Here is a 23,638-nt window from a genome sequence, read left to right as displayed (position 1 = left end):
GCTGACCACATCCATACTCGCCAAGTATATCTCAGTGTCAATAGGGATCGATAACTCACGGATACAATCTAATAAATGTGGGGTGTCGCGCAAATAAGTAGGCGTCTCACGTACTATTGGCTGTAGGACTGTGTCTAAATAGATCCCTATTGGATGAAGGAGGGAATCACGGCCTGACACGATAGGGCGGCCAGGGGGTTTGGTTAAACTCTTATGTACCTTTGGCAGTGTGTACAAAACGGGGCATTTAGGGAAATCTTGTTTCAAAAAATCAGACAATGTTTTATCAATCACTTTAGGTTTATGTAGGTTTATGTCCCCGGGCACTTCGTTTCTACACCCACAAACCGGCAAACGTCTATTGATCAGACATCACATCACTTGCACCACGACACATGTGGTATATCTGATTACCTGCCCCTATGGCCTTGCATATGTGGGAAAAACAGATCAGACACTAAGACTGCGGATGGACGGACACCGATCCGCCATCAGCACAGCATTTAGGGATGGTGCAACTAATAAACCTGTGGCCAAGCACTTCTTAGAAATGAACCATAGACTTCCCACCTTCAAATATATAGCTATTGATCATATCCCGCCCTTGAAACGTGGGGGGGACAGGTCCAAGATATTGTTGCAACGGGAGGCCTTTTGGATACGTAAACTTAACACCATAGCCCCTATGGGCTTGAATGAGCATTGCTCTTACTTATGTTTTCTTGAGCAACGTTAAACAGTTTAGCTATAATGTTACAAACCATACATCCCAATATGTATCAGTTTTCTGCGTATGCCTAACTTGTTATTTGACACAATGTTTTTGTACAGACTTGATACAATGCTTTTATCTTTCTGCTCTTTTGGTGCAGGTGTTTCCTTTGTCACATGACTGTATGGGCGTGCACTAATGGGTGAGTCATGTTTTTAGGTATTTAAACTCTGATGTTTTATGTGAACAGGGTCTTGATAAAGGTCTTAGAGAGAGACCGAAACGTTGGCCGGTTCCTGTTTTAAAGTTATTTAATAAACATGAAGTTTTAATTTATCAAATCCTGGTGTGCACCCTCATCATTGGACTATATATATATATATATATATATATATATATATATATATATATATATATATATATATATATATATATATATATATATATATATATAATATCAATAATCACAAACCGCACTCCAAGGACTTCAAAGAAACACAAAAAAAAGTTTATTTCAACGTTTCAGCTCCTCTTCAGGAAGTCCTGAAGACGGGTCGAGTAGAGGAGCTGAAACGTTGAAATAAACTTTTTTTTGTGTTTATTTGAAATCCTTGGAGTGCGGTTTGTGATTATTGATATTGTATGACATTTTTTAACCTGCACCTAGGCATTGATGTTTTTGTGGTTTGAGTGCACTCATTTTGGAGACACTATATATATTAATATATACCTCCCAACATTTTGAAAATAGAAAGAGGGACAAAAAGTTTTGCCACACGGATATTTTGCGGCCACACCCCTAATTACCATGTCCATTTTACAAAATGTGGTATGTTTTGGAAAGTTTAAACACATTTCTGTGGGCTTTAGGGTCACAGTTTCCCCAAGAGACCTGCTTATCTTAAATAATTCTTTCTTTGCTATCTTAAATTGTAACAAATGTATCTAAGCGCACCTTCCACGTATTCAGGGCACTCTGCCAAAAACCAATTAAGTTTTAGAAGCGTTGTATCTTTTTCTGGCTGTTCAGTGCAGGAGATCAAAGAGAAAGTCGGCACATTTCAGTATTAATTTGGGACTGCGGGTGGAGCTGTCTGTGACACTCACTTGCTCAGTGGGCTTTGGTCAGCTGTTGAAAAGCTAAGATTAGGGATTGTCGCAGAAAATGAGGTTGGTCTGTAATATAAGATGTTGCTACAGGGCTGATTATTAAATTCTGATGCTAGTGGTTTCTGTGCTGCCATGTAGTAATTATCTGTATTAATTAATAATCAGCCTTATATTGTGACATTTATTTTCTATGTGCACTGTATATTTGAGTCAGTCCTTAAGCTCAGTAAGTGACAGCATCACAGAACATGTGCAGTGAATCAGCAGAAAAGCTACTGGGGCATCTTTGGAGACACAGATTCTCCTCGCTAAAGGGCTGTAGTTGCCTTGGGCTGGTACAAAATCCCAACATAATTTACAACATTTCTAGCCTACTTCTTAATTAAGCTTTAGTTTTCCTTTAAGTTATGAACTTACAGTCTGCTGCAAAAATTAGAGTATTAACCTATGTTTAGGGGAAAGCCACGAAAATAGCAAAAGTCCTGAAGTGGCGAAAAGACCCAAAGTCACAAAAACAGCCGAAGCCCCAAAGCGGCGAAAAGACCCGAAGTCACGAAAACAGCTGAAATTAAAGTCCTGAAGCGGCGAAAAGACCCAAAGTCACGAAAGGAGGAGAAGTGTGTGTGTGTGTGGCCCCAATTTTTTTTAACTTGTAAGGGGGGCCCTGGCCCCAATGTTTTTTTTAACTTATAGGGGGGCCCTATACCAATAGCTTTTTATAACTTGTGTGTGTGGGGGGTTACCTTTTTTAGCGCTAATGTCTGTGTGGTCTTTTAACTGTGATGTAGAGTGGGCAGGATCTTGGTGGGGCTTGGAGGCCTGGTGGGTGGGACCCGGGTGGGTGGGACCCAGGGGACCCAGGTGGCCCTGAAAATTTTGTTGTACTGGCCCCGTGATTTCTAATGGCAGCCCTGCCTGTGAAGTTCGATTTTTAGTTGCTGTCCTAATAAATATTTCATTAAACAGCCAGACAGGAAATATTCTCTTATCACGTTACTGGATAATGAAACATTATATTGATGAAGCTTGACTCTTAAAGGAGAACTAAAGCTTAACTAAAGAAGTAGGCTGGAAATGTTGTGCATTGTTTTGGGTTTCTGTATCAGCCCAAGGCAACCACAGCTCTTTAGCAGTAAAGATCTGTGTACCCAAAGATGCCCCAGTAGCTCCCCATCTTCTTTTCTGCTGATTCACTGCACATGCTCTGTGCTGCTGTCACTTACTTAGGAACCAACTCAAAATATAGAGTAAAGATTAGATTAGTCCTTAATACAGATAATTACTACAAAGTAACTCAGAAACCAGTGCAACTAGCATCAGAATTTAATAACCAGCCTTGTAGCATATTAAAGCCAAACCTAATTTTCTGCTTGATAATTTGTGACGACCCCTAAGCTTAGCTTCTCAACAGCTGCTCAGAGCCTATTGAGCATGTGAGTGTCACAGACACTTTCCAAGATGGTGACCCCCTGTGACAAGTTTTAAGTCCTGAATCATTGCTGTTATTGAGAAGCTGAATCTTTAGGCTGGTGCAATAAGTTCAGTATATAAAATATGGCATTTTTTAGCCATATTCATTATAAGGGGTTAATTCTCCTTTAACACCCAAGTTATTTCCCCAGCAGAAGATGAGTAGCAAAATGTCCTTTGGTATCCTGACAAGAGTTTTTAGTATTTACATCAAAGCCTAGGGCAGGTGAAAAGAAGGCTTCTGAAGGCAAACCAAAGAGGTTATTAGGGAAGGGTTTAACCGCTTCTGTATATGTCACAATAGGTTCAACCCCTGTACAGATTCCTGTGACAGTTCTTTTTGTCCATCTAGAAGGCTGGCTATATACACCTAAAGATCTGCTTGTTTGGTAAGGTCACTGAACTAACAACTAATGGGTCAGATTCAAATCAATAAGAAAACATTATTTTATGGTTTATCACAAGAAAACTATAGGGTGAGTTTTCATGTGATAAACAGTAAGAAACATTTTTTTCATCGGCTTTATGGGAACATCAGGAATTGAAAAAGAAGATTAGTTTTATCATCTAATTAAATCTGGCATCTTGAATCTAATTGAATCTGAATATGTGAAAAATGCAGGATCAAAACCTTCTGCTATTGAAGAACATACACACAAATAAACACACACTCACACATAATTACTAATTACACATAATTACTAATATTTTTAGCTTTAATGGTCATTACAGTTTAAAGGTGGGAGAGTAGGCAGCTTATTGGCCGGTGTATGGGGCCCTCCAACGGGCTTCCCCGATCTATATCTGCCCGAGAGTCGGCCAGATGTCGATCAGGCAGGGGTAAAATTCCAGTTGGAACGTGGAGCCGCATCTGTTCGTTGATGCAGTCCCACTATGCAACCACCCTTATACCTTTCATTATGATCCGATGGTTGGGCCCTAGGGGCATATCGGGGAGAGATCCACTCATTTTGGCGATTTCTGTGTATGGCCATCTTAAGACAGTTTAAAATCAGTTCACTTCTGTACAATTGTTAAGCCCCTCAGGCCTTCGTAGATAAATGGATTCTCCAGTGTTTACATACCATGGGTATGCACCCTCCCAACGCCGTGCCCATTGTTGGACTGGGAAGCCCAGTTTAGGGTCCCCCACACCATCCCACAGCTGCAAAGCCCCCTCTGCCCCCCCAGCCACAACCCCTTTCTGGCCTCCCCATCCTGGCTGCAACCAACCTCCGCACCCCCCTCTTCCTTTTATTTCACGAAGCAGCAACCAGGGCCAGAAAGGGAGGTTGGGGCAGCAGCAAAGCTTCAAGCAGGGAGCAATCTGGGCCGGCTGGTCCCACAAGAGCCAGACTCATCATGTTTTTTCCTGGTGTACCGCCGGCCCAGTCTGACCCTGCCCGACCCTGGCCATGACTGCAGGTGTAGAAACAACATGGAGTGGAGTGTTCAGGCTGTTTCTTGGACTGTGTTTATTTGCAGCCTGTGAGACAGCTTCGACTGACCATAGCTTTATGTGATTAGTGATGGGTGGATCTCTGCCTTTCGCCGCCAGCGAATAAATTTGCAAAATTGCAGCAAAAATTAGCCAGTGAATTTTCGCCGGTGTCAAATTTTTTTTGATGCCAGCAGCGACAATTCCGATGCCAGTGACAATTAATAGGCACATATTGATTTTAATGCATCAGAATTTTTCAGAGAGAAACGCGAGAAATTCGCCCATCACTAGATCAGACCTGTATCAAACTTTGTACTTTTTATTACATAACTCCAAATGAGTTTCCAGTAGCTGTCTCAAAATGTGCTGATCTTGCTTCACTAACTGTAAAGCCTTAAGTTCTATTCACTATTACTTGTTATACTGCAAATCATTATAAACATAATAAAATCAATTCTGGACATTGCTGTACACAGTAGGTATCTGGACATAAAATATCTCTTACAGCTTACAGTATGTTAAAATGTAAAGAGCAACAGAATGCTATAGTCACAAACAGCTGCAGTTTAGTGGATTTTGAATTTTATGACAATGTGTATCAGAGCATTAGGAGAACATTAATAAATTAGTTTTTTTTATTAGAATCTCTGGTGTGCTGGTGTACAGAATAATGTGTCCATATCATTTTATAAATAAAAAAATAAGTCCAGCATACAAGGCATTTATGCTAAACAAATTATTCAGCAACAAGATGAATGCTATCACCAAATTAAATTAATCCATTTTACAGCACAGTATCAACACATTTTGCACACTCACAGATCTTAACTGCAAGTCTGCATTTTTTTTTATGATTTAGCAACAAAAATGTGGTAAGTTCAGAACTTCTGCTCTTCTCCCATCAAATGCTGTGAAATTAATTACGGATACAAAATAGAGAAAGGTTGCTTCTTAGCTGGTACGATTTGGAAAGGGAAGGTTTAATGCCTCCTAATGGATAAAAACCACTACTCAGCAATTAATTGGAAGGCATCCCCTTGCTGACTTGCAAAACACGCTCAAATGCAGAGCTCAGCGTTTTGGAGAGCCTGCTATAAAGATCTGTGTGGCTGGCTATTTTCCCGGGCTTCCAATACACTTTTTCTTTAAAGAGTAAAAATTCTTTACTGGAATGACAGAAAATGTGCCAGATCCACGGAGCATGCTCCTTTTGAAATTCATTACAGAAGCTAATTGGATGAAGAGAATATAAAGTAAATGGAATACTTTAAATGACAGAAAACCGAACATGTTATTATTAGTAATAAGTTATGAGAATTTCTAAGCAATGCATGGCTGTGATTTGTGGATGTTAAAAGGTTAAATTCTGTATGTTGGTAATTTTGCATCAGAGCCCCACAGATAACTCTCCTATTTTTTTTATATGAGCAGGAGTCTGTTTTCCTGGACCAGCTTTATAAAGACAACAGCTGATATTCTGTCATTTATTATCAGCATTTTTATTTAGTATTTAGGGATCCAGAACCCTCTGTACAGTTCACCAGAGCTATATGAACACTGGTCAAATTGTGGATGAAAATCTCCATGTTTGTGTCCACAATGCAGCATTTTTACTCTCTGATATTTGAGATAATTATGGGAAGCTAGGGTAGCTACAATAATAACAGCTATATAATAACGGCGTATAATAGCTATTATACGCCGTTATTATATAGCTGTTATTATATAGCAGTTATTATATGCACAATATGGACTGAAGTGCCAGTTTTGGTTAATTGAGCACAAGTTGCAGTGTATACTTTTTCCACTGCTTTTGTTTTAGTATGGAGCAGGGTCGGACTGGGCCGGTGAGACAATTGGTTAAAGCCCGGTGGGCCCCACCACCTCAGACCCCCACCGTCTACAGCCCAATCTGCCTCCCTGATTGCATCCCCCCAATTGCTGCAACTATTGCACAAGTACAGTGGGGGCCTTGATGGGGGGTCGTGGCTGTGGCAAGGGGCCTCCAGTTCATTTTTCAGGTTTTATATAGACAAGCTGCATATAAGAAGCATACCTGCCAGCTGTCCTGTTCTTCCTTTAGGAGAGAGTCGGGATTAGGATAGATCAGTGCATGGCTTAAAGGAGAAGGAAAGCTACCAAAGCAGTTTATTGCCAATAGATTAGCCACAATAGTGCAAGCTATAACACTTTATTTATTCTGCAGAATGCTTTACCATACCTGAGGAAACAGCTCTAGAAGCTCTCTCTGTTTGTTTAGGATAGCAGCTGCTATATTAGCTTGGTGTGACATCACTTCCTGCCTTCCTCCCTGCTCACTCATAGCTCTGGCCTCAGATAACAGCAGGGAGGGGAGGGGGGAGGGGAGAGAGAGGAGTAAACTGAGCATGCTCATGCCCTGCCCTGGAAGTTTGAGCTGAAAAAGGGAAGTCAAATACAGAAGCCCATGTGTACACAATAGAAGGAAAGAAATACAGTGTTTCTTTTGAAAGAGGACTCACAGCAGCATTACTTTGAGGCTTTACTGGTGTATTCATATAGACCTTTCTGATGAAGCTTGCTTAATTTTAGCCTTTCTTTCTCATGGGAATTGCCAAAAATTCCACCATTTGAAATACATATTTCTTCTTCCATGCAGCAATATCTAAAGGTGGCCATACACGGAGAGATCCGCTCGTTTGGTGATGTCACCTTGAGGTGGGCCATATCGTGCTGATCCGATCGTGGGCCCTAGGGCCCAATGATCGGATCCTAAAGATGCCTAACAGGCCGTCGGATCGCGGGACCGCATCAACTAACAGACGCGGCCGCGATCCGACGGGATTTTTAGTCCCTTCCGATCGAGATCTGGCCGACTTTTGGCCAGCCTGCCGGGGGGTCCCATACACTGGCCAATAAGATGCCGACTCAGTCTGTCGGCAGCTTTTATCGGCCCGTGTATGGCCACCTTAAGTATAAATATATTTAAATTTGAAACCAAACAAAAGGTTGATTCATTCACTTTTAAATTCGAGTTTCAACTGCAATTCAAGTTTTTTTTTTTGCATCAAAATTTGCAAATTTAAAGCTAATTTTTGAGTTTTATATTGAGTATAAAAAAATTCAAATGGATAACATATTCAGTATGAAAAATAACCCCCATAAATCTCCATTATTGATTCTGTATTTTAAGGATAACACTATGACCAATCTACGTCCCAGGTTAGTGATTTGGGTTGATAATCAATGCCTTAAAAGTTGCTATCCCCAGTAACTTTGGTTATGGGTGACTGTTAGTACAGTCCTTGACAAGTATTTTCAAGCTGCAATTGCCTGACATGCATTTAAACTGTAGCATATAGGAAATAACCATTGTAATCTAGTGCCTCCCCCTTTAAAATGTGTGGGCACCAGAGTATCCATAATACCTTTATTACCACTTCCATTACTGTTTCCGCAGGGAAAGGGGGGGTCAAGATTGCAAACTGAAGCTGTATTACTTTATGCAGTCTAATTTATTTAGAGTTACCCTAATCAATTATCATTTACTACATTAACACATTTTAATAGCTTCAGTCCTAAATGGAGTCTGGAGTTTTTCTGACAACTATCAATCTCAGAAGTCAAATCTACAACACTGTGTCTGTCTCTCTTTCTCTGTGTGGAACGATTTCCTTTCTATTAAGATGGAGCGCTACTAATAAAGTGCTTTCTACAGTCTAGCTCCAATAGCTCACACACATTAAAGTAAAATGTCACTTTTACACTATTAAAATGTTGATATCAAAGGAAAACTATACCCCCAAAAATGAATACTTAAGCAACAGATTATATCAAATTAAGTAATTAATTAAAGAATCTTATCAAGTTGGAATATAAATATTGCCCTTTTACATCTCTTGCCTTGAACCACCATTTCGTGATGGTCTGTGATGGTCTGTGTGCTGCCTCCGAGATCACCTCACCAGAAATACTACAGCTTTAACTGTAACAGGAAGTATGGAAGCAAAAGACACAACTCTGTCTGTTAATTGGCTCATGTGCCCTAGCAAGTATACTGTAGTTTGTTTGTTAAGTTTGTGTGCATCGTGAATCGTACGACCCAGGGGGCAGCCCTTATTTTTTAAAATGGCATTTTTCTATTTGTGATTACCCAATGGCACATACTATTAAAAAAGTATATTATTATGAAAAATGTTTATTTACATGAAGCAGGGTTTTACATGTGAGTTGTTTTATGCAATATATTTTTTATAGAGACCTACATTGTTTGGGGGGGTATAGTTTTCCTTTAATTATCTTTACCTGCAGGTGACAGCATGATCTATCATTCAACTTTGGTATGTCCATGACTCATAAGGGCAAACATTTGCAAACACAAGTGCAAATGAAAAGTTACAAATAGCTTGGTTGCAAATTTCAGAGTCAATTATCAACACTGTGCAAATTTGCCCATGGGCAGTAACCCAACCCAATGGCAACCAATCAAATTGCTGCATTCGTTATTCTACTTGCAGCTGGCTATAAAAAGCTAATAACTGATTGGTTGCTATAGGTAACTGCCCATGGGCAAATTTGCCCATTGTTGATAAATGAGCCCCAGTGATGCTATTCAGAGAGGTACTTGTGCCTGTCCATACATGCTCATTTATACACTGTAAATTTGTGTCTTTAATGGTGCATCATGTGCAGTTTACATGAGATGCCAATTAGCATGTGTACAAAGCATGGGTAAAAGTGGTGTCAATTTGTATGTGAATTGTTCAGTTTGCACAGTGTTTGTATATGATCCCTTATATGTCAACATACAACTACACAATAATGCAACAATGTGGTGGTTTTTTTATTAGCATTTTGTATTAGCAGAAAACTTTTTCATTATAAAATGGCCTTTCATCAGAATTTGCTGGCTATATGAAAATCACATCTAATATAAGCATACCTTACAATCTAGGGCAGTGCTGTGGTACCGAGGGCCGAAATTTTACTGGCCTATGTGGTGGAGGGATAATGGAAGTTAGTGTTGGCCACTCCCCCTTTTAAACCACACCCTCAGTAAACCACACCCATATTACCACAAGAACTTTTAAGTTCATATCCACATTAATGGTGGTAGCACACCAAAAAACACAAGCAGCACTGGACAAGCAGAGAATGGCACCCACAAGCAGCACTGAATAAGCAGAGAATTGCACACACAAGCAGCACTGAGTAAGCAGAGAATGGCACATCCAAACAGCACAGGGCAAGCAGAGAATGGCACACACAAGCAGCACTGGGCAAGCAGAGAATGGCACACACAAGCAGCACTGGGCAAGCAGAGAATGGCACACATAAGCAGCACTGAGTAAGAAGAGATTGGCACACACAAGCAGCACAGGGCAAGCAGAGAATGGCACACACAAGCAGCACAGGGCAAGCAGAGAATGGCACACACAAGCAGCACTGGGCAAGCAGAGAATGGCACACACAAGCAGCACTGGGCAAGCAGAGAATGGCACACACAAGCAGCACTGGGCAAGCAGAGAATGGCACACACAATCAGCACTGTTCAAGCAGAGAATGGCACATCCAAGCAGCACAGGGCAAGCAGAGAATGGCACACACAAGCAGCACTGGGCAAGCAGAGAATGGCACACACAAGCAGCACTGGGCAAGCAGAGAATGGCACATCCAAGCAGCACAGGGCAAGCAGAGAATGGCACACACAAGCAGCACAGGGCAAGCAGAGAATGGCACACACAAGCAGCACTGGGCAAGCAGAGAATGGCACACACAAGCAGCACTGGGCATGCAGAGAATGCAGAGAATGGCACACACAAGCAGCACTGAGTAAGCAGAGAATGGCACACACAAGCAGTACAGTGCAAGCAGAGATTGGCACACACAAGCAGCACTGAGTAAGCAGAGAATGGCACACACAAGCAGCACTGGGCAAGCAGAGATTGGCACACCCAAGCAGCACTGGGCATGCAGAGAATGGCACACACAAGCAGCACTGAGTACTATTGGCACTATTTACAGGCACTACTATTCATACATGGTCCATTGCAACCTCCCGCAAGCACCAATGTGCTCAATCAGCCCACTCTGATGAATGCAAGGGGACCCTTTGAAATCGCTTGACCTGAAGGTAATATCCAGTAACAACCAGTGTCAAAAGCTGCAACTGATCTATGTGAAGTGAATCACATACTAATGCAATTACTCACACCATGTGCTTTAGTGCACCCAAAGTGATGACATCCCCACTGCGAAAAATGTGCACCACAACTTGTGTGCCTTTTACTAAAGTGGAAAGTAATATGCTTCCGTATTGGTGGTTTTCCACATTGCAATGTGTTTGTAAATGTTTAATACATACTAGAAAGTGGCTCACAATTCCATTTCTTTCATGGACAGATTATGAAGGGTCATTGGACATGCTAGGAGTAGAGAATTTGAAAATTCTAGACAAAAAAGTGACTTACTCAGATTTTCAACAGGTTGCTGGCATGTAATATTCTTATCGATTAATGTAAATATTAATATGTCAAATGAGAGCAATAAATACAAATATACAATTGTTTAATGATATGTAGACTTTTGGCTAAATACTGAAATAACTCAGAATCCTATTTTCTATTAAAAATAAAAAAACTGGCTACAATTGCCAAATTTTATCTTATATGAGAAAAAGATAACTACAGTACATTTCATTATGCTGAACACTTGGCCAAATTAGAATGTTGCAATAATATCCCGTGTTTGCTGAAGAAAATACTGTGTTTAAATCATTTCTTTGTTCCTTTCTTGTATATCTGCCCTTTGTCCCTATGCACTCCTTGTGCCCGTTTGTATCTATGACATCTAAAGCACGGTATACATTTGCTGTGCTATATAAATGAATATAATAATAAATATTTATTATAGGTGACACAATAAAAAGAAGATTCTGAATAAACTGCGCTGTTGCCCTGTTCCATAACCATGGGCCCAAGATGGGGTTGGACTATAAGACTTATCAATATATAATTACAGGTTAAAGCACACTGTGATTAGGGTTGCCATCTTTTTTGGTAAAACATTTTGGCCTTTATATATATATATATATATATATATATATATATATATATATATATATATATATATATATACAGTATATATATATATATATATATATATATATTTTTATAATATATTTATATATTTTTCCCCTTTCAAAACAGTGGCATCAAGCATCATTTTTAATGGTCAGATAGGTAAAATATAGGTAAGGTGGGAACTTTAAGGGGGTAATTTATCAAGTTCCAAATTTTTCTAAGTATTTCTAACATTAAAATCTGATCAACTCCAACTGCCCGAATGGACCTTATTTATCATTAAAAAAGTCAGAAAAAATTGGGTCGGGCAAAAATCCGATAACTTCGGAGCTTTGCCCGAAAAGTACAAAAAATTCGTACTTTTTAGGCAAAGTTCTGCAAATTCTGCGATTTTTTCAGAGTTTTTGGACGTTTTGGTCCAAAATCCCCGAAATTATAGGATGTCAGTATGGACAGCAGTGCAGACACTGGAACCTTCCTCATTGACTTATACAGGACCTCGAGAGCTTTGAGATGCAAGATTTTCAGAGTCTGACTTTTAAGAATATCAGGCTTTAATAAATTCTGAATTTTTTTTAGTTTTTTTTAATCCAAAAACCGCAAATTATTCGAATTTTGGATTAATTAGCCTGAATTACGGAAAAGCCGTCTCCCATAGACTCCATTTTATCCAAATAATCCAAATGTTTGAAAAGGATTTCTTTTTTCTCTGTAATAATAAAACAGTACATTGTACTTGATCCAAACTAAGACATAATTAATCCTTATTGGAGGCAAAAGAAGCCTAATGGGGTTGTTTCATATTTACATGACTTTATAATACTGTAGATTTAAGGCATGAACATCCAAATTACGCAAAGATCCATTTTCCGGAAAGCCCCAGGTCCTGAGGGTTCTCGATAGCAGGTCCCATACCTGTACTGTTACAGACTAATGCCTATAGTAAAATACACAATAATGAACATTCTGAAACTGAAGCAAAATGAATTCTACATGTAAGATCAATGTGTAAAAGCATATTTATATTGATTTTTTTCATTCAAATGCTGATTAAGCAGTTTTAGCTTGTCATTTTTTGTGTACCCAGAGCCTTTTAAAGTAATACTTAAAGAATTAATGATTTAGTCATGACAAAAATGCACAGCACTGACAGCATTCTGCACACAGCAGCATTCTCTTAGTTGTGCTGATGTATGTACACTAAGCAGAGTATAGATTATGGTTCTCAATCCTACAACATATAATGATTATACAGTAGCATTGGGGCAGATTTAGTAAAGTTCCATCTGGGTATACTGCAGGATTTGCATTTCCAGTTAGTTGGTTTTACAAAGTTTATATAAATATATAGTGTGGTAGAGTGACTAGCAAAAGGTGGAAAAAGGTCACTCTAGCCTTTAATTTCTCCCCAGGTACTGAGCAGGGCCGGAATTAGGGGTAGGCAGAAGAGGCACGTGCCTAGGGCGCAAAGGTGGAGGGGCGCCAGGCACATACCTCTTCCGACGCCTTCCCCTAGTTCCAGAAGCTGTGGCAGAAGTTTTTCTCCGCTTGCGAGTGTGCGCGTCCTGTGCGCATGCGCACGTCCTCTAGGCACGTTCGCGTGTCATCGGCGCAGTAGTGTCATCGGCGCATGCTCATTCGCGCGTCATCGGCGCATGCGCATTTGCGCGTCATCGGCGCATGCGCTCTTCAATACAGCAGGGGGGCGACGTAGTCGGCCAGGTTGCCTGGGGTGCCTGGCCGACTTGGCCCGGCACTGGTACTGAGAGAGGCTCCAGGAAGGGAGTTATTAAACAGAGAATAAGCCATCTGTTTAAAGACTTTAGTAGCCAGGGACTCTATTCCATAGAGCCAGTCCAGAGATTGGAGTTCACCTTCCACAGGAAAGCTGCCCTGTGGAAAGACTATTTAAAGTTAATTAGAATGGGAGACTGTGTCTCTCAGCAGGACACAGCAGGTAGGAGACCTGGCTGTGTTGGGAACTTCCAGAGGAGCTGGGAGTGCCGCCTGATTCAGCATGAAGCAGAGGGAGCCTGTGACCCTGACAAGTTGTGCCAGGAGGCTGAATAAACACTACAGGAAGGAGTCCTGTGAGTACAGGGGTGAGCCAAACTATTTGTTGTGCTGGTTGTTCACAAGGGGCCCAGCCTAGTCAGGGACTGCTTCAAAGTGTGAAGGTAGTGCCCAGTGGGCTAGGTTTTATTTTATGTTTTGTTTATATGTTACAATGGTCACTCCTGTGTCCGTGCATTATTGACAGTGTTTGTTGGAAAGTGGGAAAATAAACCTGTGTTTTCCTTGAAGAAGCTGTGTGTCCCTGTCTTTCTGCTCCTTTGTCCTATGCTACCTGCCTACCATTGACTAATTTCCCCCTAAAAGTTACGTGTTCAAGCCACCAGCTTGCCACAATAGATTATATAAATATATGATAGCCACATGCAGAAATTTTTTGACCATGCCATTTTATGACCACCACTCCTAATTACCATGTCCATTTTATAAAATTTGGCAGGGTTTGAACACATTTCTGGGAGTTCTAGAGCCATGTATTATGTGTTATAACAGTTTTGGCAATGAATGTGACAATGCCTTTTAAAATGCTAGTCTCAGTTTTACCAAGAGATTTGCTTATCTTAAATAGTTACAATTGTATATTAACTTATCTTAAATAATATATGTATCTAAGTGCAGATGCTCAGTATTCTAGGCTCTGCAAAAAGCCTCTTATTTTAATTAAGTTTCATAAACTTTGTCTCTCTCTCTCTATCTCTATCTATATCTGTATCTATAAAACTGTGTATATATATATATGATAAATAAAAATAAAAACTAGTTAAATAGATAGGCTGTGTTAAATAAAAAAAATTCTATTATAGTTAGTTAGCTCGGTTTGGGTGGAAAGGCCATGAGCTCAGTCTTGGCCAAGTTGAACTTGAGGTGGCGTTGGTTCATCCTGGAAGAGATAGCTACTAAGCCATCTGCTATCTGGGTTTGACCGTCAGAGGTTAGTGAGGGAGTGTCTAAATATATCTGAATGTCTCATCTGTAATGTCTCTTAAAGAGAGAGTGTACAAGGAGAACAACAGAGGACCAAGTAAAGAACCCTGAGGCACCCCCACATTAAGTTGAACAGGAGGAAAGGATTTGTTTTCAAAAGTAACAGAGAAGGAACGGTCAGAAAGGTAGGAATAGAACCAGGATGCATCTTGATCACGCATACCAATTGCATGGAAAACTTCATTAGAACAGAATGGTTAATAGTATCAAAAGCAGAAGATTAGTCCAGGAGAATGAGAATAGAGAAATGCCCTTTGACCTTAGCAGTCTGGAGATCATTTGCAGTCTGGAGATCTACATAATGCAGTCTCAGTGGAGTGTACAGGTCGAAAGCCAGACTGCATAGGGTCAAGCAGATTATTGGTGCAGAGAAAGTTAGTAATAAGGGAGAAGACGAGGTGTTCCGGAAGTTTAGAGGCTAGCGGTAAGAGAGAGACAGGACGGTAGTTAGACAAACAAGATGGATCCACTGTAGCCTTTTTCAGATTGGACTTGACACAGGCCTGTTTGACTTACGAGGGGAAAGTTGAAGAAGTTAGTTAGGAATTGAATATATGAGTAAGTACTGGAGTAAGGACAGCGGCACACTGGTTTAGTAGAGGTGATGGGATAGGATCAAGTGAGCAAGTTGTTGATGGAGAGGATAGGAGAAGTTTAGAGACTTCCGGCTCAGATACACAGTCAAAAGAGTTGAAAATGGAAATAGAAGCTTTAGGGGGAATGGGAATATTGGTATCTGAGGGGTGGGAAAATTGTTTGTGGATAGAGTCAACTTTGCTTTCAAAGAAGTCAGCAAAGTCATGGAGGTATGTTCAAATGTACAGGGAAATTAGATTATATCACTGATAGGCACAGTGCACATTTTTACAGACAGGTAAACAGGGCTCCTAGTTGCAATTATATATAAATATGGAGCAGCTAGCTGGGTTTTACCAGTAAATGATTGTCCTATTAATCACCTGGTATTATCTTAGCTCCTAGTTATTATATAGTTTTAGTCTAGAAAAAAGTAGCTTTTGACTGATGACTTTATGGAGCTGCACCTTGCGTATTGATAGGTGGAAGAATTAAATGTGGAAAATAGGACATTGAATAAATATTGGTGTTTGAGGGCCCACTGTAATCTCCAATACATTACATAACATGTCACTACAGCAAGTGATATAGTGAATAGCAATGTCCTTTCTTCTCAGACTTAACACTAAGAGGCCTATTTACTAAAATTCAAATTTTTCTCAAAAAAAAAAAATACAAATAAACCTGAATCCTCTTCATTTACTAAAAATTATTATTAATGTGACAAAAAATCATGAAAAAATGGAACGTCAATTGGAATTGTGCAACATTTTTGAATTATTGGTCTGAAAACTCGACTTTATTGAATTGTTGCCCCAAAAACACAAATGTATTGTATTATTGAAGGAAAACCGGTGCAAACAGCCCAAAACTATAGAGAATTTTTTAGCACCTTCAGAGCATAATGAATCTCAAAAAATTTGAGTTTATATTTTCCTGGAAAATTTTTAGTTTTACCCTTTAAAAACTCGTCCTGAAAAATTTGAAGTTTAATAAATATAGTCATTGTTTCCCAATTGGAAAGTATAACAAAGCAATGCCCCCTTACAGTATGTATAGGAACAGTTGTGCAGTGTTGTATTCATCAGGAAGGCATATGTCCTTGCCTTGCATTTTGAAACCACTCATGGTTGGGCAGGGTGCAAAGAGTTGAAAAACAGGGTGCCTTTGGTTCCTGCCCTGCCATTTGTAAGTGCTCTGTTGTTATATCTAAATACAGTTGCAGGTCAAATTAATTAGACAGGCTCATGTGGACGGTATCCTGAAATTTTCTAAAACAAGGCTTGGGTGGAGTTTATTTAGATCAACTGTAAAAACTTTCTAAAATGTAAAACATTCTAATAACATGTTACCTTAATAGAAATGTCTTTAAAGGAGAAATAAAGCTTAACTAAAGAAGTTCGCTAGAAATGTTGTACATTATGTTTTGGCCATCTGTACCAGCTCAAGTCATTCACAGCCCTTTAGCAGTAAAGATATGTGTATTTAAATATACTCCTGTAGCTCCCCATCTTCTTTTCTGATGATTTGCTGCACATGCTCTGTGCTACTGTCACTTACTGAGCTTAGGAACCAACTCACAATATATAAATGTCACAATATAAGGCTGATTAGTAATTAATACAGATACAGAAACCAGTGCAATTAACAATTTAATAATCAGCCCTGTAGCATCAGCTTATATTACAGACAAACCTCATTTTCTGCTTGATAATTAGCGATGACCCCTAAGTTTAGCTTCTCAACAGCTGCTCAGAGCCCACTGAGCATGTGAGTGTCACAGACACTTTCCAAGATGGTGACCCCCTGTGATAAGTTTGAAGTCCTGGATCATTGCTGCTATTGAGAAACTGAAACTTAAGGCCGATTCAATAAGGTCATTACATAAAATATGACATTTTAGCCATATTTAATTTTTAGGGTTTAGTTCTCCTTTAAAATATACAGTTTCATTTTGCTTTTAAAACAGCAGTGTAATTCAAGAACAAACTTAATGACAGCTCAGCTTAAAACTGACTTATGGTGTAAGAAAAAAAAAAGGCAACTATGAGTTGGTTTTTAATTTTTCTGTGATGTTTAATTTATTTGTGTTAGTGCCCCATTTACCCTAATAAACCAAAAAGCAGTTTGGAAGTCAGAATGGTGGATCACAATGAGAGGGCCTCTAAAGTTAAGCAATTCAAATGAATAAAATCAATAAATAAATAAAAAGGTAAATCATAAAACAAATATAGTATGAAGACCAACTGAAAAGTTGCAAATATATAACATAATAAAAGTTAATTTAAAGGTGAACTTCTCTTTAATTTGGCAAATGCATTTGCAAATAACTTGACATTTTGCTATTATTTAAATATCACATAATTATTTCTATGTTTTCTGCACTTCTACTGACTTCTATACCAATGTTGCTATTTAAACCTTTTCACCTGGCTGTGTAGTTAGTGATTGATATCATATCAAACCATCTATCTACACTGCCTGGTAACTAGGCCAATGTCACCAATCCACTGCTGCTATGTTTTATATTGCACTTTTATTTGAATATCATTTGTAACCTTTGTTTATTTTGTAACCAAGAGAAAAAGGAAATACATTTTAAAAATGTCGATTATTTGGTTAAAATTGAGTCTATGGGAGATGACCTTTCCGTAATTTGGAACTTTTATGGATAACAGGTTTCCGGATAATGAATCCCATAACTGTACATGTTCAGGATCAAGCTGCCTGGGTTAACAGCATGGGGCAATGATCATTGCCAGTTGTAAGACATTGTATAAAATAAGTAATAAAATGACAGATAACAAAAAACAATAACTTGAAGCTAAATGCTTGGCAGTTCTGTATGCAAATTAAAGTTAAGGATAGGTTAAACTTGATGGATGAGTCTTTTGTCAGTGTCAGTAACTACAGTATGTTACTATTCAGACAATACAAACTAACTTTCACATATCCATTTGTTAATGGTCCAAATCATTTCGACATTGTATCCGTTTCTATTTTAGGTTTTACAGCCCTATAAACATTGTGTTTATGTTGGGATTGATTTACAAATATGCAGTGCAAAGTAGAGCAGTACAGTATGTGGATCCATAATAAATCCTCATAAGACATCCGGACTGTGGGTATCGATGCGGCACTTTCATGTTAAGTTTTGATGGCAGTTTAGTTAGTGATTGCACATTTGATATAACACAATCAGCTAACTACACTGCCTGAAAACCTAACACAGTTTGGACAGATGTAAATATAGTCCCACCTAGAAAAGAGAAGATGTTATCTTAAGTCTAGTTTTGTAGCATATGAATAACAAGACTGTGAAGCTTTTATGGTGAGTTTGGAATTATATAAACCTGTCAAATCTGGCAGTGCAGTTGCAATAATTGTAAATATTTGAAGCCATAACAAACATAGAAAACATACTTTTCAATAACTGCTTTAAACGTGTCTGTCTGCCATGACGTTACATTAGCACAGTTCCAATTAAAGGAATCTCTATATGCAAACCATATATCTTCCAAGAATAAGGCATTATGTATCGTTGGGAGCATAAGGATTTTTGATCAATTATAAGAGCATATTGGATTTCATTATTTTTCCTATTCTGAGATAGGGGTCCTGGACTTGTAAACAGACATCTAGTTATTATTTAATCTGTTAGTAATATATATATCTATAGAATATTATATATAGAACATAGAAAGTGATGGCACTCACAGGCATTGTACAAAAACAGGCAAATAAAGGTAAAAAGAAAAGTAGGTTTATTTGTCCAGTGTTTCGGTACCACACAGGAACCTTTATCAAGGAAACACAGTGCAGTCTGTTTCCTTGATAAAGGTTCCTGTGTGGGACAGAAACGTTAGGTGAATAAACCTACTTTCCTTTTTACCCTCATTTGCCTATTTTTGTACAAATCCTGTGAGTGCCATCACTTTCTACGTTCTACTTATTATTTATGCATGAGCCCCCAGGTATCGACTATCTTCAGGGTGTGCGGGCCATACACGCTGTTCTATATATATATATATATATATTATATATATAGCCAAAAAATGTCAATTCCACACTTGAATACATCTTCACCTTGTTTTAAGTCCTGTGAGAGCGGTACTTTGCCTTTGCTACAAATCAACTGCAACTAGGCTGATTTATTATAAAGTACAGATTATATATATACACAGATGAATTTACTTTATTCATAAAGTTCAAGTCAGTAGACAGACACTTACCTTTAAAAATATAACTTTACAGTGTAAATATTCAGTTGTTGGTTGATTTTTTCACAGAAAGATCAAGCAAGACGAGAGCTTCTCCTTTTGAACAGTGACAACCAAGCCACAGTCTACTAGAAGTTTTTTGTATACACTCTGTATCCATGGACATGTATCAGTGATGTAAATGAAAACAGGTATACCTCTATGTGTGTGGACAACTCAAACCCACATGGAAGGATCATTGCCAGTAACTGTAGTTGAGGAAGTGTTTCCATGGATAAAAGTAAGCCATTCTACTAGCTCGAGCAGTAGTAGTCAGGTGCAATCCTGTTTCACCTCTTGCAGTTTTGTATAATTGTGTCAGTTAAAAAAAACATGGCAGAAATTTGGCAACAAAGACAAATAAATTCTTCTGTCATTTATTAGCATTTGACCAGTATGTCTCCCGTACATATAAATGGCTATGATGTACGTCGTAAGGATTTATAATGTACAAAAACAACCACTGCCTCAATAAAATAATGTATTTTTATTAGTAGTATTATCATACTAATCCCAAATTTTGGAATTTTGTTTAATAACTAATCGACCACAGAAGATTCTGTGCTGAATGCTGAATTACAACTTAACCCTAATTTGTATTATTGCATATTGCATTATTTCATATAAAACTACTGTATTGTTAAATTAAAAAGTTTCACCTTATGTTGTCTAATGCTTCAAAATCTCATGGGTTGGGTCCTAGAGTCCTAGGGGTAGATTCACTAAAGGACGAAGTGGCTAATACTACTGGCAATTCGCCAGAGTTGCCACCCGCAGGGACATCGCCAATTCACTAACAGCGTTCGTTCACACTCTATCACCAGGCGGCTTTTTGCTCTGGCAAAAGGGTGCGGATTTTACTGAACGTTACCTCTTTTGCCAGAGTTGACTTTGCCACCTCAGACCAGGCGAAGTGCTACAAAGAAGCTAGATCTTCCTCAATATTCTGTCAATTACAACATATACTGTGTGCCAAAAATACATTAATGTTCCAAAAATGCTCGCAACTTTTCCTTTTTTGAAGCGGGATTGCCTGGAAAAGTCCTAACAAACTTTTTTTAACCGGTTTTCTTCAGACATTTCATAACATATGGAACATCCATTTTACCGTGGGCTCATGTGTAGGGCATTATATTTACTCTCTTGTCTTTATTAAGGTTCCCTGGACATTTGTAAGAGAAAGTGGTAACTTCAAGCATTTGCACCAGCATTTATAATAAAGACCTCCATACAACTTTAAATTTGACCTAAAAGCAAGACCACTAGCGAATTTTCGATAGGCACAAACGAACGCTAGAGCATCTTCACTAAGAAATGCTCACACTGCCGAAGTAACGCTAGCGAAAAGTCGCCAGCATTCGGCCCATCAGGACGAAACTGTGCATATTAGTGAATTGGCATAATCGTAGCGCATTTGCGCCTGGCGAACTGGTGCGATCTGTGCAAGCTGACGCTGACATTTTTTTTTGTAATGCTGGGCATAGTGTTATCATAGGAGAGGCCAAATTCTGTCTTTTATTTAATTATGTTTCTTTGTTTCTGAGATATAATTTAACTTTTAGTATGAGGGTGATATGCAGAGGGTGATATTCTGAGACAAAAGGGGTGAATGAGTAGTATGGAGGACTTATACTTATTCTGCACACAGCTGGCAGTATAGAACTTACCCCTACTAGCACTTTTGTACAGAATTTTACAGTTAACACTGTCTGCATCTGCTTTTGCCTTTTCCCCCATAAATTAAAAAAGGGTCAGATAAAGGATAAATATGAATTAAAACATTGTGAGAGTTGTATCATTGCCATATATGACTGCATGGCTTTATCTGTCTGTGTGATGGACATAAGTCATTAGTGTTATATCCACAGCAAACTGTCCTGTGCATTATTTAATTATTTCTTTACCACAGCTTGAGGTCTGCCGTTAGCAACACATGCCTACAGTGTACACATTCCTTTGCTTACCCAAGCAAGCTAGCTAGGGAAGCCATACTTCTGTATCCTAGCGATGCACTGAAAGAAATGCTGTGTTTCCAGCAAGATTGGAAATGTACAAATACATTTCTTACAAGAAATTCACCATAGTAGGTTAGTAGCATTGTTTATTTTTTTGGTCACTTCAGGAATAATAAGAAACCCTTATAAACTGTGAGCTGCAGATCAGTTAATATTCCTATGTCACTTGATTTTTCATTAAGAGGTTTTATTTTATTTGTTTCATCTTTAACAAACAACAACAGTCAGGTCTGAGATAAATTGGTCATCCATGTATAAAAAAAAATCTCAGGTCTTTACACGGTTACCAGAAGTAGCCAGAACAACCAGCAAATGGGAAAACATGTTTAAGGTTCATAATCAGGCATAAGAACAAAGAAAGAAAGAAAGAAAGAAAGAAAGAAAGAAAGAAAGAAAGAAAGAAAGAAAGAAAGAAAGAAAGAAAGAAAGAAAGAAAGAAAGAAAGAAAGAAATTAAAGAATGTATTGATAGATTTGATAGCACAATTACTCGATATCATTAACCTGAATTTTATATGTGGCAATTTCATCTATACATGGGCTCCAGATTTTTATGTATTTAAAACATAAAAAGTCTAATTTAAGGCCCATAGAATACAGTCGTGCAGATGTAAGGTATTGCACCAAAATATCCTTGTTATTAATTACAGATGGTATATAGGAATAAGTGAGTGTCTCAGTCATCAGAGTCAATCTGCGGAATATCTTGAGCACATTTGGGGCCAGATTTATCAAAGGTCGAAGTGAATTTTTGACAAAGTATTTTTTGGGTACTTTGACCATCAAATAGGCCAAATTCGACTTTGACTCGAATTGAAAATACTTTGAATATTCAACCATTCGAAAATCGAAGTACAGTCTCTTTAAAAAACATTGACTTCGCCACTTTAAACCTGCCGAATTGCTATGTTAGCTTATGGGGACCTCCTAGAACCTAGAGCCAAAATTTGGCTAAGTTTTAAAAAGTCAATGTTTTTTTTTTGAAAATCGTTTGATCAATCGATTAAATAATTCGAATCGATCGATTAGAACGATTGCTACATTCGATCGAACGATTTTACTTCGGCCAAAAAATTCAAAAAGAAAAGTTCGACCATCGAATTTGGCCAATTCGATCGTCGAATTTCGAAGTTTTTTAACTTCAAAATTCGACCCTTGATAAATCTGCCCCTTAGTGTTGCAGTTTGCAAAAGGCCTGACCCTTAGAGGCACAATATCAAAATTCGAATTTCGAATTCATGTGAGTTTATTTTAACTCACATGAATTAGACTTTACTTGAATTTTGAATACTTGATTATTTATTATAAAAATCGAATATCTTAAACACGGACTTATTTTACCGAGTCTAAAATTTGATTCGAATTCGATCATACTTGATTCGAGTTTTTCCAAAAAAAGTGATTACTGACTAGAGAAATCGCTTCTCCAGAATGAAATCTACAATTTGTGAAAGTTTGGAAGGTCCGGCGGTACCTTATTCTGTAGGTGAACCTTGTTTATCCAACAGCTAAGGATCGAATCATCCACAAAGTGTGCATATGTTTGCTAATGGTTACTGCACATGGGCAAACTCCTTAAATACATATCACAAAGAGGATAAGAATAAATTTGGAACTTAGTTGAGTAAAAAGGCAGCGCATAATAGTAATTAAAACTTGATTGTATAAGACTGGTGCAGTTACCGTGTTAAATAAATTAGCTTTATGCTCCACCTTTACCACTGGTGTAACTAGCAATCCAGTAGACCTGGGGGGGGGGTGTTACGGACGACAGGGGGGCCCGGACTGCTGGGTCCACCCTTCCCAGCCCTTCTCTGACCTTTAATATAGCAGCATGGTGCAGGGCAGTGTGGCTCGTTAGGTGCAGAGCAAGTGGCTTGGGAAGGGATCCAGGGGAGGAGGGACTGTTCGTGTTGGCCCCCCTCTGAAGCAACAAGT

This window comes from Xenopus laevis, chromosome 7S (genome assembly GCF_017654675.1).
Source record: "Xenopus laevis strain J_2021 chromosome 7S, Xenopus_laevis_v10.1, whole genome shotgun sequence".
NCBI lineage: Eukaryota > Metazoa > Chordata > Amphibia > Anura > Pipidae > Xenopus > Xenopus laevis.
Note: the sequence above shows the minus strand (reverse complement) of the source record.